The following is a 16,781-nucleotide window of genomic DNA, read 5'->3' as shown; positions in this document are numbered from 1 at the left end:
AAATGTGCGGCTTGGCTGCACATTTTACTTTCTGTATCGCGCGGGAATGACTAATAGGGCCATCAACATGCATTTGCATGTTGCGGGTGCTTTAGTTTTGGGGGGGTTGGACGCACGTTTTCGACGCGCTATTACCCCTTACTGAATAAGGGGTAAAGCTAGCGCGTCGAAAACGTCCAAATGCCGGAGCACACAGCACTGTATCGGCCTGTAAGTTAGCATCTGGTTCAGGGTTAGAAAGAAAATTTAGGTAGAATTAACCCAGATGGACAAAATAGTGAGCCCATGATCAGGAAGAGTTTGGGTAGTCAGGTAGTAGAAGTATGAGTCTCTGAAATGTAGTCTATAGCTTTATATTTTGTGAATTGCTTTTTGGTGGTATTATTTAGTAATGGTATTTGTTGATATTTTTGCTCTTGGATAAGTTATTTTAATTAGTTTTATGTGTTACATATTGTATTGGTTTATAATTATTGTGCATTTTGGGTGGTTGGTACCTGCAATGTGCAAAAAACTTTGGATTAGCAGACTATACATTTAAATAAATATCACAAAAATTGGGCATGTCATGAAAATGAATGAACATTTTTTCATTAAACTTTATACAAAAGAACATAATCTTTCAGGAATATCAGTAGTTATTAAATAGTAACCCTTAATTTATCAAGATCTAGAAAACGGGAAAAACAGAACAAAAAAACTCCTGAGGAGAAGAAGAGAAAAAAGAAAGAATGAAAGAATAGAAATAACTAAAGATACTCAGAACTATTTAGAGTCCCTGGAGGAAGATCAATCTGCAGATAGGATCCTTACAAACTTAACATACTATGCATGCCAAAAAGCTAAGTAGAAGGATCACTACCTGCATCTTTTTCTGTTTGTTACCCTTAATCACAGATACAGCTGTGCAGTGAGAATAAGCACTACTGCTTTGATGGGGGATTAGATTGTTTTGTCAGTCAGATGATTCCTTATCTGTAATTGGTGGTACAACCCTGCTGAAGTCTTTATTCATTTATCTCAGTTTGTTTATTCTTAGGCTATTAAAGGTAACACAGACTGCTTGGGGGAGTTATAAATATCTGTTGTAAAAACAAACTCTTAGTACTAAATTACAAAGTCCATCTCCTGTTTGAATGGGACATTATTTAAATCATTTACAGGATATGAATTTGTAAAAAAAATTGTTGCAATTAGTAGTTAAGGGGGTAATTTTCCAATACATATCCAAGGCAGAAATGAAGTTTTATAAAATTGCTCTCTCAATGTACAGGTAATGTCCTGTTTGCACGCACATTTACCCAGACTGTGCAGAAATGTTCCCAGGGGCGGAGTTGGGGTTGAGTTTTTACATGCACACATACTTTTCAGTTTTAAAAAATGTTCATACTTTGGATAGCAGGTGTAACTTATGAAAGTACTTTTTCAATAGAATACATTTCAAAGCAAACGTATGCGTGTACGTTCCCTTTGAAAAATGGTGTAACTTATGCAAGTATTTGCCACATAAGTTACAAAATTACACTCTAAAATGATCTGTATCCCTTATTAATATGAAACGGGAGTGGTTTGATTTCACGGGGTTCTGCCTGGACTTTACAAACGTTTCATGCCTTATTATTTGAGCCTATATTGTACTGGACTACAGCAACAGAGGAGTATTTATATAGCTCTCATTCCTACATTAACCACTGCAGTAAAAGTTATTTAAATAGTTTGAACTTGTTGTTTCATCTTTTTTTTTGGTATATAAAAATTTTATGGAGAATCAATAGACAGAAAGGACATAGAGAAGCTTAATATACAATACATCAAGACAATCAGATTAGTCTCCCAGCCTATATCAAATTGGCACAAATAATCTCCCAAAGATTTTTTTCCCAATTAACCTTTTACAGCAAACAGTCTAAAACCTAACAGGTTAATTTTAAAAGGTGCGCACGTTCGAAGAAACGTGTGTTTGTGAGCGTGCACAGCAGTGTTACAGTAGTTTGTATTGTTTGCGCACATGCGTGCGAACGCTGTAAAATACGCATATGTTTTTGCACCAAGTACGCGCATATATGCACATAGATCTCCTTGTGTTATACACAGGCATGCATTGTTCACGAGTGTGCAGGCAAACTCGAGGGTAGGACTTCCTGATCCTAGGTGCGCTTTCAGAAAATGTCAGCACGAGCCAGGCAGCCCAATTTCATCACCATAGACAATGCCCATCTGGTGGTAGCCGACGAGGGACACCTGTTCATGGTGCCTGGCCAGAGGAGGCATCTCCGCCAAATGTGCAGGGCCTGGAGGGAGCTGCAGCTTGTCTTCAACCCGCTGGCTTCTTACCGTCGGAGGTAAGTTGATTGTGCTTACAGTGATAATCTTAGCTGTTGCATAATGGGGGCAGGGGTGGCAAGGTAGGCTAATGCTTGGGTGGGGGGCACCAGTGGGCTTCACATAGTGTTATATTAAAATGGTATGTATGTTAACTATACTGGTTTAACCTGACATTACTAGCATGGATGTTCATTGCTTAACTATGTCATAGTAGGTAACAGACATATAATAGAGAAGATTTATATGGAATGATTGAAGCCTTAGAGGCACAAGTATAGTAATGCTATAAGGAAGAGATTGTACCAACCTTTGCAGGTATTAGAAAATTGTTTTATTGCTGATGTGTCAAGCAATACCTTGTAAGCTAGTTCTCAGGGGACACCCAACCAGGCTTTCACGATAGACACAATGACTATGTATGAGCCAGTCTGACATACACAGCTGCCACTCTCCCCTACTCAGTATCATGCATGCTCCTAGAAGATATCCAGAAAACCCACATGCCCCAATGAGTGACTTGAGAAGCAATGACCTATAGGATAGCAAACCATTAAGAATGACTTTAGAAGGCATAGATGAGGACTAGTTGCATGGTTCTTAGAACTGCACAAGGATATTCCCACTAGTTGCACTGCGCAGCTACGCGACTAGTGACCCTGGGGTATCATGCTCTTTCATGGAGGTTAAATGTTCAGGTATACATTAGGTGCAGCTGCAAGCACACCACTTCTATGTGCATAAATGGATTTCCAAGACCACCATCTAAAATCACATAGTAGTAGCAATCATTGTCACATACCAGTATGGAGATCCCAGTACAGCTGCAGAGCACACTCAGTTTTCGCTTCCTATTTCTTTGCGTTAGATAGAAGAGCTGAAGAAGATGGCGCGGTAGCTGCGTCTCTGGAAGAAGTGGTGGCTTGATCAGCAGCATACTGAGCAGGATGGGGCTGATGGTAAGTAAATCTTCCAGCCTACTGGGCACTGTCCACAGATAAATTAAATTTATTGCAAAGTTTCACTGGAGATCATTCTCACACATGCTTTTGTTTTAAGGTGCTGCTGAAGAGGTTGAAATACAGGAAGAAGTGGAGAAGGAAGCCCCAGCCGCCATGGGGGGGAAGCAGGATGCTCCTCCCCCCTCCCTCCATCACCACCAAGAGTGGAAGTGGCAGCGATGGAGCCACCCCTCACGCAAGAGGCGCACCCTGGTCCTACAACTGGGCCATACCCCATTCCCATCAGGCCTCCTCTCTGCTTTTCCCAGGGAGTTAGGGACGCAGAGACCCACACCCACTAGCATTTGCTGGCCCAGATAGGCATGCATGGCCCTCTGCTTCCCCCACTCCCAGCTCAGCAGCCAAGAGACTCATCATCGGGAGTACATGCTCCCGATGATGAGCCTCTCACAAGATGGGAGTTTTGTGCTTTCCTGAGGGGGGTGGCAGTAGAGCAGAGAGCTTTGCATGCCTACCAAAGGAGGATGCTTGGGATGCTGGATGCACACCTATGGGCCTTACAGCTCCTGGGGGAAGCTGTGAAGCTCCTAGGTAGCAGGATGCCATTGTCCTGAGCATCCTTCCTAACTCCCTGGGATATTTTGTTTTTATACTTTTGTATACTATTTTGTCCCTGGATGTCCCCCTTCCCAGGTTACTTTATTATTTCTTTCATTTAATTGTAAATCATTTTGTTTTGTTTTTTTTAACAGTTTTGCAAAAAGATTGTTTACACCTCATTCACTTGTCTGTTTATTGAGTACGTAATGAGAGGAGGAAGGAGGTGGGGGGAAGGGAACAAGGGTTTTGGGAGAGGGAATATGTAGTGCGAATGAAAGAACTTCAAAAGGAAGAACAGATGGTAAATTAAAGAACTCAAGACATGTATTATGAGTTTAGGTAGTTTATTTCACCTTCAAGAAATGTGCCAATGGTCAAGGAGGGAGAGCCATCTGCCAAGAGATGAGGCGTGCAGGCGTGAGAAGCATCTGCGTTGGAAGGAACTTCAGGAGCGCAATCACCATCTCCACATACAGCAGTGAAGAGCTACGACATTGACATGCACCTGAAAATATAACACATTAAACACATTTGCATTGCAGCCTTCATTAACACATTTCTGCATATCCTGGGGACCCAGAAAGCATGCCACCACTTAAAATGTGAAAGGCAGTTACTCATGTATAGAGAAGGGATGGATGAAGTTGAATAGTGGGACAGGCAATGGGGGAGGTCTGGAGGGAGGGAGAGGCATCTGTCAAGAGACCAAGTGTACATGTGTTGCTTTCCTTTCATTAGTGGTAACTAGGGCCTATTTAGTGGGCACATGTTTTGCTGTTCCACAACCTCTTAGCAGGCTTCCCAAGCCAATCTGCAGGGCAGTTCTTCTCTAGGCTCACTGTTCTTCATCCCCCTTCCCCCTTGCTGTCACCCAGTATTGCTGGTAGAAGACCTGGAAGGGGTCACCGAGAGCCTTACATAGCAGAACACAGAACACAGAACATACACACAAAGGGAGGGATTTGGTATTAGTCACAAATAGTAGAGCTCCTGAAAAGCACTCTGGCCCACAGCTTTACACACTCCTGGCTGTGTTACCTTCAATTTTCTCAGGCTCCCACCCCTGGCCTTTGCTGCCTCTGCAAATGTGCACACACATGGGGGTAAAAAGGTTGAACATAGTGAATCAGGGGATGGGAGAAGAAGAATTATGATGGAGGCTCAGACTAACCAGTGTAGAGAAGACCAGACTTTATGAAGAGAGAAAGCCGCATTCTCCTCGCCAGCCCTGTGATCCAGCATTTCCAACCCCTGCTGCCCTTCTCCTACCAGTGCTCATGAACCATGTAAAGAGTGTGAACAATAGTGTCATAATATTCTAAAAATTAGTATTAACATCTCTCTGGCCCCCATGGACCTAACCTTTATCATAAAAACACTGATAGAGGTCAGTTCATGACCACATATGCTATGCCAACCTGTCCTAAAAAAAAAAGCAGCTATCTTTATTATGATCTGTACCTTACCTAGTGCTCTCCATGCTCACAAGTGTTAGATGGTAATCCTTAGCAAATTATCTAAAGGATTTTATTTATTTATTTATTTAAAAAATTTTCTATACCGTCGTTTAGTAATATACCATCACAACGGTTTACATTTTGGCACGAAATAGGTTGGTTAGGTTTCTAGGTTATCCATGGTGTGCCAATATTTTACGGTTACATAGTTCAGTAATATACTCTAAATGAGAGATGGGTTGGGGGTGGTTCTGGAGGGCGCGGCCACGCCCCTGGGCCCGCCCCCAAAACGCCGCGCCGATCCGACACGCCCCCTCGAAAAACCCCGGGACTTACGCGAGTCCCGGGGCTCTGCGCGCGACGGTAGGCCTATGGAACATAGGCGCACTGGCGCGCAAGGCCCTGCTCGCGTAAATCCGGGCGGATTTACGCGAGCAGGGCTCTTAAAATCCGCCCCCGTATGTATTGTTAGTCATCGCTCTCATTGTGAAATGCTTTTTTGAAAAGCCAAGTTTTTAGGCCTTTTTTGAAAAGTTTTAATTCTTTCATTAATCTCAGTTCAAGTGGTAATATGTTCCACAATAATGGTCCTGCCAAAGATAGAGCTCTCTCTCTCGCTTGGGTCAACTTTGCTGTTCTGACTGAGGGTATGGTTAGCAGTGCTTTATTGGCCGACCTGAGATTTCTTTGTGGGCCATGTAATCGTAAAGCAGTGTTTAGCTAGTCGGCGTTTTCGTCATTAATTAATTTATGAATTGTGCAAAGTATTTTGAATTGTACTCTCTGTTCTATTGGGAGCCAGTGTAAATCCGCAAGTGTTTGGGTAATATGATCTCTTCTGCCTTTTCCAGTAAGTATTCTGGCAGCTGCGTTTTGTAGTATTTGCAGTGGCCTGATTGTGGTGTATGGTAAACCTAGGAAGAGTGTGTTGCAGAAGTCCGTGCTGGCAAATATTAATGCTTGTAGTACTGTACGAACGTGTTCCTGGGTTAATAAGGGTTTTAGTCTTCTAAGGACCATTAGTTTGGCATAGCCTTCTCTTACTTTTATTGATATGTGTTGTTTAAGGCTGATTTCGGTGTTTAAGGCTGATTTCGGTGCCCTAAGGCCATCTCTTCCAAGCCCAGTGTCCTGATTGAAGGCAATCCAGAGAGCTAGCCTCACACCTGGATGTAGATGTGAAATGTTTCACAGTCACCCTGAAGAAAAGCTGGCTAGGTAACATAGCATACCCTACGAGTAACGCATGTAACTGATACCTATTTACACAAATACATATAATAGCTTGTAATAATGCTATCTGCTTGAATTATATACACACGTAATACCCGCCCACTTACGCACGATTCTGCACATGACTTACGCTTCTATGCGCATATCGGTACACGCGCCTCATGCCTTTCCTCCAGGGAGTCTGGCCCTTCTTTCTTAGTGCCACCATGTCTCAGGGCCACCCAGAACACATGTGTAAGCCTAATTTCCTGCCCAGGGAGGCTGACCTCCTTGTCAAGAAAGTGATGAAGGCTTACAGTGTTTTGTATAACGAGAGGTCCAAAACCGTAGGCTCGTACCAGAGAGAAAAAATATGGGAGCAGATCCAGCAAAAACTAAATGCTGTTTTTAAAAACAACCGGAGCGTGGGTGAGCTGTGCCACAAATGGTGAGGTCTGCGATGTCTCGTCAAAAGGGAGCTGGCATGCAGGGAAGCAGAGGGCGCAGACTCCCAGGTGCCCTTTACCACGGCAGAGCGGAGGGTGCTCTCCACCATCTCACAAGCATCGTTGAGTGGGGTGGGGAACCTCGACACGTCACAGCCTGGGCAGCAGCACGTTTAGTAATGTACATAAGATACCTAGTGCTAGTGTATCTACATGGCCTATAGCTAGTCCTTCTGCTATTATGATATAGGTCAACAGTGCCCACAGAGAAGAGCATGCATCTGGGCTTGGCTCCAGAGCTTCTGGTCTGAGAGTAGGGCACTGCACTAAAAGCTACGTGTCTGCTGAAAGTGCCATGATAGTACGGTGGACCCGTGGTCTGGACATAGAGGGCATGCCTTTTTTGTATGGGACTGGTACTTGGAATAAGCTTTTTATTTAAACATGACCTAGTGCTCAATACTGTCTTCTCACCTCCAGACCCTACGAAATGGAATCTTCTTTGACAGCTTTGCTATTCCACTATATGTCCTAAATGTTATAGAAGAGCTTGCAGTGCACCAGACCTAGAGGCAATAAGTAACCATTTTCTAGACTGTATGCAGATAATTTGTGATATCAGCAGCTAGGCAGGCTGAGTAAAAGCCTCTGATAGAAATGATGGGGGTAGATTTTTAAAAAGTGCGCCTTCGCGTACTTTTGTTCGCGCACCAGTCGCAAACAAAAGTACGCTGGATTTTAGTAGATACGCGCATATCTGCTAAAATCCAGGATTGGCGCGCACAAGACTCCGAGGCCGCTCCGAAATCGGAGCGGCCTCGGAGAGAACCCTCTTTCGCCCTCCCCTCATCTTCCCCTCCCTTCCTCTACCTAACCCACCCCCCCGGCCCTATCTAACCCCCCCCTACCTTTGTCGGGGGATTTACGCCTCCCGGAGGGAGAAGTAAATCCCCGCACGCCAGTGGGCCGCTAGTGCGCCGAGACGCATCCCGGGGGCGGTTCCGGAGGGCGCGGCCACGCCCCCGGGCCCGCCCCGGGCCGAAACCACGCCCCCGGGCCCGCCCCCGAAACGCCACGTCCCGCCCCCAAAATGCAGTGTCGATCGGCCCCGCCCCCGACAAAAAACCCCGGGACTTACGCGAGTCCCGGGGCTCTGCGCGTGCCGGCAGGCCTATGGAAAATAGGCGCGCCGGCGCGCAAGGCCCTGCTCGCATAAATCCGCCCGGATTTACGCGAGCAGGGCTTTTAAAATCCGCCCCGATATGTTTGGAAGGTGTACACTATTAATATTTTAATGGGAGTATCAAGAGGGTCAGAAAGGGAAGTTGAGTACCTGCATGGATTGTGAACATAAACATTCTTTAGACAATTACACACCAATGATGTGAAACTTCAACATGTACCATGTTTACTGTTGCAGGGACCTGAGATGACACAGAGGCAGGGCCAAGTGGGGTTCAAAGATCAAGGCGCCTCATAAGGCAGCTGCCCGCAACCTCATCTTCGTTAGAGGATGAGGCACTGTGACATCTCGGTCCATCAGTGGGGAAGGAGCAGGCATAACCCTGTGGTGACCCACCTCAGGGCATAACCCTCAGGGCATAACAGGTCAGCTGGCCGTGAGACCTTGACAGAGGAGGAGGAGGAGGGTGCAGAACACCTGCAGGTGGAGGCCAGGCCAGCAGAGCACCTCCTCATTGAGCAAAATGCTCGAATGCTTGAGAAACTCTAAATCCACAACCTGCAGTAGGCCATTGAACTTCAGGGAGATGGGCTAAGGGAAGAGCTTGGGGCCTGCGCCAAGAAATGTGGAGGGAGCTGCTCGCTCGCTTACCGCCTTGGCAGCCCCAGCCAACACCTGCACCATCCAGTGTCCCTCTCCAACCAGACACACCCTCCTGCAGCCATGCGCCAGAGGAGGTTGGTCCTGTGCCATCTGAGGGGCCATCACCTCAGCGGAGTGCCAGACACATAATGTTATGCAAGTACATGTATATACGCATGTACTTTGCTCTTTCGAAAATACACGCGCGGCACACTTACATAATATGTGGCCGTTTCTGCATGACTAATGCTTTTAAAATTGACCTGTATGTTTAAAATCCTAACTCCCATCCCCCAGTACCATGCCCTGTATAATAATATCCTTTTGTCTAAGCCAAGGATTGGCAATCTACAGATCCCAAGCCTCACGTGGCTCTTTTTGTGCTCCAGTTTATAGAAACATAGAAATGTCGGCAGAAAAGGACCAAATGGTTCATCCGGTCTGCCCAGCAAGCTTATGCCAGTATCTGCTATACTGTGCAGGTTACCCCCATGCTTATCAGTTTCCCAGACCATAAAAGTCAGGGCCCTCGGTTGCTGTTTGAATCCAGTTTCCTCCATTGTCAAAAGTGATCCCTAAATCTCCCACTCTTTCCTCAGCCTGTTTCAGACTTTTAAGAAGTACAATTTACCATCTTCTTTAGAAATAGCTTTAGGAGAGAAGGCTCAACTTTTACTATATTTATTCAAACCCATAACTGACCACAAATGAATTCCTCTTGCTTTGCAATCAATAGTTGCATGTATCTCTGATATTCCGTTCCACTCTAGTGAAATTCTGACTGCAAATCAGAAAAGGCCCTCAGCCTTCTGTTAATAAATTGTCTAACATATCTGATTCCTTTTTCCTCTCATTGTTTCCAATTAAAGGGGTTTTTATCCATCAGCTCTGGATTTCGCCACAGTAGGGCCTCCTGAGAATTTCCTTGCACTAGTTTAAATAACTTGTGCATTTTGTACCTTATTTATTTATTTATCGAGTTTTATATGCCGTCGTTCGGTTTCGCCATCACAACGGTTTACAAAGAACAGTTTACAAAGAAGAAGAACCAAGAAGATTTTAAAATGGGGTTAGATGACATTACTCTGTTTCGTTTTTGGTATAAAATACTTAACTCTCTTAAAAGTTCTCTTTTAATAATCACCCAATCCAGTATCCTTTCTAATGGCCTATTTAATGCATGGGTATGTGGCAATTGTGAATCCCAATAATAGAATTTGATATTTGGGAGATCTAGGCCTCCATCATTTGTGGACAGCTGTAAAATTCTAATTTTTTCCCCCTTCAAAGAAACTGGTTAGAATTTTTCTGTCTTTGAGAATTATTTAGCCTCAATATGCAAGGGAAGATGTGAAAAGAGAATTTAATTGAGCTTTTTAATGGCATTCATCCTTCCTGTCAGCATTAAAGGCACACCCTTCCAACAATGTATATACGCACCTTTTTTTTCCAGTCAAAAGATCCAGCTTGCTAGAAACCATATCCTTCAACTCTTTTATTTTACCCTATTTTCAAGATTATGTAGTTAATCTTCATGTGACTTCAGTTATTTTCAGTGCAGTAAAAATTTTAAAAAGTTAAAGGAAGAGAGTCTAACAGCTCCTTGTCAATCACCACCATAGGCCTGCTCAACTTCTAGCAATGCATTTACTTTCTGTATTCATCAATGCTAAGGGTCCAAAGAATACAAGAAGTGAACATGTGATGCTCGGAGTTGCTTAAAATTACATTTTAAAACTGCTTCTGTTAGTTTTGCAGGAGCAACAAAAGGTGAAAATTAAGTGATATGCATTAAAGGTACTAAACACATTCTAAAAACATACAATAGAAAGTGTTTCTTCAAAAACTGAGCTAGTTATAGTTATTAGGTCCTGTCATACATGTATCTGATTACTGTGCTGATCCCACTCTTTCCATCTGTTGAAATGAAGTTGTAATGTTCCCCAATACAGCCAATGCGTGAGTAAACTGTTCTCCTTGGCAAGATTCTTCAGTGTAGAACCAATACCCAACTATTGACCAAAGCCCAACATCTGGGTATTGGTTAATAATTCTAATCTTCTTATGTGATATAACTTTGAGATGATGTACAGAACATCATTTGTGAGTAATAATCATACAAAAGGATGGCAAGATATGGCTGCCACAGGGTTCAATATCTTGCTTTTGTTTTTTTGTAATGTACATTTAACAAAGATTTTGTTAATGAATTAGAAGCTGATTTAACATTATTTTATAGTGTAAATGGCGTGCATAATGATTGCTCAGTGATGAGAAAATGGATCCTTATAACTGGAAATAATTTTGTCACTTATGATTTATATAAACTGCTCATCTCACTCATGAGCAGTGAGGACAAATCCTTTCTTTGATGAGAGAGAATCCTTAATGTTGATCTTCTAAACTGGTTTTTCTCAGATACTGGAAGTTGTAGGAGTTTTCAGTCACTTTAACCTGAGCATCTCTTCAGGAATACAACATAGAAAGGGGAATCTTACTGCTTTCATTTGTTTTAACTGCAACTTCAGTAGAGGAGAACACGTGACTTGAATTTACAGTCAGGCTTTTAAAGTTAATGATTCATTTGCACAGTGAAATGGAAAAGCTGAGCATGTTAATGTGCACCCAACCATCTCTGCAAAAACATTTTTGTACCACTAATGGTTTAAATTTTAACATGTGACAATATGAAAGTCATTTTGTAACATCACACATAAGTTAGCCAGCAAATTCACACATAAGTTACATCAAAGCAGACTTATGCGCATGAGTCTGAAAATTATCCCACCAAATCCAACTGTCTTCAATTACACCTGCTAAGCATTTGCACAAAGTTAGCCGTTAAAATTTGTGCACATACTTTTTAAATTCCAAAATTATATGTGCAGGGGTAACGCTCTCACAGCTCCGCTCCCAGGAATACTTTCATTCAGTCCAGGTAAACAGTCATGCAAACAGAATATACACATATAAGTTTACCTGCATATTGTGTGGGCTATTTAAAAAAAATACAATTTCTAAAGGTAAAACACTGGTTTACCCATGAAAATGCTGTTGAAAATTACCTTCCCTATGTTTGAGTCTATTTACATGTAACCTATAGCGAAATAGCCCAGAAGGGTACAGAGTGCTTATGGTAAGAGTATTCATTAACAGCAAAAGGTTTTTGGTGTATTTAAAACCAGTATCACATAACTAAGGAGAAAAATCATGCCTTTTAAGATGGATGCACTCCTCCAGAATCCCTTCTTTTGAACATTAAAGATCCCATCCATATTATATTGATGTTTCCAGTTAACTTATTCAGCTAACTCAATTCCTCCCTAGAACACCCCCGAAATACTTCCCACTTAGAATGACATAGGTTAAAATTTATCTGGATAACTGTGACGATCGATAACTAAAAATGTAATCCAGATAAATGCCTTTGAATAACGACCTGATTTTGTATTGTATAATAGTTCAAAAGTGCACTTGGCAAGATTAATACACTTGGTCAGTCAAAAAGTTTAAATGATTTCCAAAGTAAGAATTTAGAACACTTCCCATTTTGATTGCCCTGCACTTCTGGAACGGCCCTGTTTTGAAGAGTGTCATGAATTACATTGTAGTTAGTAACATCCGATTGGATCATACAGTTTGTGTGATGGCCTTCATAGTATAGAAACATGATGGCAGAAAAAGACCATGTGGCTCATCCAGTTGGCCCATCTGTCCAATTAACTTAGCTTTATAATTCCCATCACTTCCTTAGAGATCCCCTGTATTTATCCCATGCTGTCTTGAATTTAGATGCTGTATTTATCTCATCATATTCATGTATCCACCAACTTCTCTGTAAAGAAATAATTCCCAAGATTATTTTTGAGTCTACCCTCTTTCATCCTCGTCCCATGACTCCCTCTTTCTAGAGCCTCCTTTCCATTGAAAGAGGATCGCCTCTTGTGCATGGAAACCTTTGAGATATTAAATGTCACTATTTATCTCCCCTATTTCGCCTTTCCTCTAGCGTGTACATATTTAGATCTTTAAGTCTATCCCCATATGCTTTAGAACGAACACCACTAATCATTTTAATAGCAATCCTGTGGACTGAATCCATCCTGTTTATATCTTTTTGAAGATGTGGTCTCCAGAATTGTACCCAGTATTCCAAATTAGGTCTCACTAGAGGCAATATCACCTCCCTTTTTCTGCTGACCATTCCTTTCCCTATGTAGCCAAACATCTTTCTGGCTTTTGCTGTTACTTTATCCACCTGTTTGGCCACCTTAAGATCATCAGATACAATCACCCATAGATCCCATAAGAACATAAAAACATAAGAATTGCCATACTGGGCCAGACCAAAAGTCCATCAAGCCCAGTATCCTGTTTCCAACAGTGGCAAATCCAGGTCACAAGTACCTGGCAGGATCTCAAAAGGTTGATCGATTCCATTCTGCTTATCCAAGGGATAAGCAGTGGACTTTTCCAAGTCTATCTTAATAGTGGCCCATGGACTTTTCTTCCAGAAATTTGTCTAAACCTTTTTTAAACCCAGCTACACTAGTAGCTTTCACCACATCCTCCAGCAACAAGTAAGAGTTTAATTATGTGTCGAGTAAAAAAACATTTTCTCCTATTTTTCTTAAATGTATGACCTAGTACTTTTTCTTTTACCCATTCCACTCCACCCATTATTTTATAGACCTCTATCTTATCTCCCCTCACCACCTCTTCTCCAAACTGAAGAGCCCTAACCTCTTTAGCCTTTCCTCATAGGGGAATCATTCCATCCCCTTTATCCCACTTTTCTTTTGGGCTTAGAAGAATTTCTCCTTCAATACTGAATCCCCTCTTTTGGGTTTTTGCACCTTAAAAGCATTACTCTGCATTTTTTAGCATTACATCTTAGCTACTAAACCCTGGACCATTTCTCAAGCTTCAGTAGATCCCTCCTCATGTTTTCCACACCTTCCTGGCTATCCACCCTGTTGCAAATTTTGGTATAATTGGAAAAAAAACCCTCAAATCTTTTCCGATAATCCTTCTGCTATGTCACTCATGAAAATGTTGAAAAAAAACAGCCCACCACTAGTATATATATATATTTTATATATTTTATATATTTTATATATTTATTGCTCCGTTCACCCCTTCTTTATTTTCCTACTCCAAGTTAAGGCTTCCTTGTTATAATGTAACTGTATGCTCTGTATCTCTTGTTGATTGGTTAATTGTATATTCTACTTTTTCATTGTAAACCGAATTGATTTGATTTGTATCAAGAAATTCGGTATATAAAAGCCTTAATAAATAAATAAATAAATAAATAAATAGTAACACCCTGCTTCTCAGAGAAAACTCAGTTTACCACTATTCTTTGTCGCCTCCCACTCAACCAGTTTCTAACCCAATTAATCACTCTAGGTCCCTTACAAAGGGCATTCAATTTATTTATGTCTCCTATGTATGGCAAACGCCTTACTGAAATCCAAGTACACTACATCTAGCACGCTCCCTTGATCCAACACTCTGGTCACTCAATCAGAGAAATTGATCAGATTAGTCTGACAAGATTTACCTCTGGTAAAAAAAACATGCTGTCTCAGATCTTGCAATCCATTGGATTCCAAAAACTGTGCTAACCTCAGTTTTAGCAGCAATTCCATTAATTTGCTCACCACAGAGGTCAGACTACTCCTTACTTCCACTTTTATGAATAGGAACCATTTCCGTCATTCCTACCTAGTCCTTCCTGAATAGATTATAGTCTGGTATATTTCAGTCATAGATTTCCATGTACCACATCTCTATGACAGCCATCATATCTAAATCATCTTCTTCCAAGACTGTCTCTAGATCTGGGAATTGATTTCCCATGCAGTGCATGGCTTTCCAAGTATTATCTTTTTTTTCCCATTTCTCCCATTTATATACAAATATTTAATGTTTTTTCCATTGATAAGCAGGGCTGAATTAGCCATGATCTGTGGGTGACATCAGGTCCATGCTAGTAAAGCTTTTAGCTCTACTGAGCATGTGTAGGAGTTCCTGTGTGAGCGAGGCCTTTGTTTCTCCTCAGTCTGTTTTTTTTTTGTCCATGCTCCACACGGACCTCTTATCTCTCTCTCTCACAAATTCTGCTCCTAAGTCTATAATTTTTCTGTCTCACTGATTCCAGTGACCCCCAATAACACTTTTCAGAAAGGATAGTAGATGCATAGAATGGCTTCCCAGTGGCGGTGGTGTTGGAGGCAAAAATGTTATCTGAATTCAAGAAAGTATGGGATAAATACAAAGGGGCAGATTTTTAAAAAATGTACGCACACCTGGCGCAAACAAGAGTACGCTGGATTTTAATAGATATGCGCATAGCCGCGCATATCTTTTAAAATCCGGTGTCGGCGCGTGCAAGGCTGCTCAAAATCGGCAGCCTGCGTGCACCAAGCCGTACAGCCTGCCTTCGTTCCCTCCGAGGCCACTCCGAAATTGGAGCGGCCTCGGAGGGAACTTTCCTTCTGCCTCCCCCCGCCTTCCCCTCCCTAACCCACCCCCCAGCCCTATCTACACCCCCCCACCTTTATTATAAAAGTTACGCCTGCCCAAGGCAGGCATAACTTGCACACGCCAGCCGGCTGCCAGCGCGCAATTCCCTGGCCCGGGAGCAGTTTCGGAGGCCTCAGCCACGCCCCCGAAACGCCCCCGGGCCGGAACCACACCCACAGCCCCCCCCCCGGAACACCCCCAGATGACGTGCCGGCCACAACACGCCCCCGACCCCCCCCCCCCCCCCAGGAAAGCCCCGGGACTTACGCGCGTCCCGGGGCTTGCGTGCGCCGCCGAGCCTATGCAACATAGGAGATGGAAGGGGCAGCTTTTCGGGGGTTACGCGCATATCCCTTTGAAAATCTGCCCCAAATGATCTCTGAGGGAATGTTGGGAATTGTAAAGAATAGATAAATTAGATGGATGGGCAGACTGGATGGGCTATATGGTCTTTTTCTGCTGTTATGTTTCCGTTTCTTTTTTTTTTTTTCAGTTGAAATATTTTTAATGATATCAGTAAACAGACCATGAAAGAACATCATATACAACTGAATCAGACCAGATTAGATACATGGATTCATGTCAATACACTATAACACTCTCTCAAAAATAGAAATGATAAAACAAGGAGTACAAAGAAGGACTATACAGAATATACTGTAAATAAGATAATGCATAGGAGCAAACCAGTTACATACAGTATGGCATAATGAAAAAGGTCTACTGATCACCACATAACAACCCAACTGGTGGATCTATGGTAGCGTACTGGTGCCACTTTTTCATATTTATGGTATAAACAAACTGTGCCACCAAAAGTGTATATTTAAGTTCGTTGCTTTTTTCCAACTAGTCAGAATCAACTGTATAACGATTGAGATAAAAAAAAATATCCAGCAGTTTTGTTTTGGGGTATGGGGGTTTAGGATGGATAGCAAGAGATTTCAAAATAATAATAATATTGTAGATTAGAGAACTAGTAAGAATCAACATGAGGGAAATTTGATCCTATACCTCTAACTAACAGGAGTGTGTGATGGAACGATAAAAAAGAAAAGATGAGAAAGGGAGGCCATAGTTACTCCACAGGACCAGCATACATGAGAGGAAGAAAGGCCTACTTTGTATTCGGTCCAGGGAGTCCAGAAAGTTGGATGTGCTAGAAAAAATGATTGAGTTACATGTAAGGAGAAATGGTCTCAAGTTAATTTTCCAATAGGACTCCCATGAGAAATCATCTGGTAATGACAATTCATGGGCCCAAGTGTTTCCAAGCCTATACAATGGAGAAATATTTATTTTTTTCAAATATTTCTGTATATAAGAAGCAATATGACAGTGAGAAGATACGAAAAGTAATAGGGTGTATGCCTGAGGAGGCCGGGAAAAAGAATCAGGATGCAGTGTTTGTATGGAGGATTGTAGT

General features: G+C 42.4%; 1 protein-coding gene and 1 long non-coding RNA gene across 6 annotated transcripts in view; both read left to right on the top strand.

The window, feature by feature from the left end:
* RAB11FIP3 (RAB11 family interacting protein 3) overlaps positions 1-16,781 on the top strand; it is a 291,188-nt gene that overhangs the window by 183,195 nt on the left and 91,212 nt on the right. The gene's annotated exons all lie outside the window — the stretch shown is intronic.
* Positions 168-4,063, top strand: LOC115075569. The gene is made up of 3 exons (XR_003852560.1): positions 168-2,342; positions 3,191-3,281; positions 3,382-4,063. It is a non-coding gene; the product is annotated as an uncharacterized LOC115075569 (long non-coding RNA).

Source organism: Rhinatrema bivittatum, chromosome 14 (assembly GCF_901001135.1).
Source record: "Rhinatrema bivittatum chromosome 14, aRhiBiv1.1, whole genome shotgun sequence".
NCBI lineage: Eukaryota > Metazoa > Chordata > Amphibia > Gymnophiona > Rhinatrematidae > Rhinatrema > Rhinatrema bivittatum.
The sequence above is the reverse complement of the archived record's forward strand: the minus strand, read 5'-3'. Positions and strand labels throughout refer to the sequence as shown.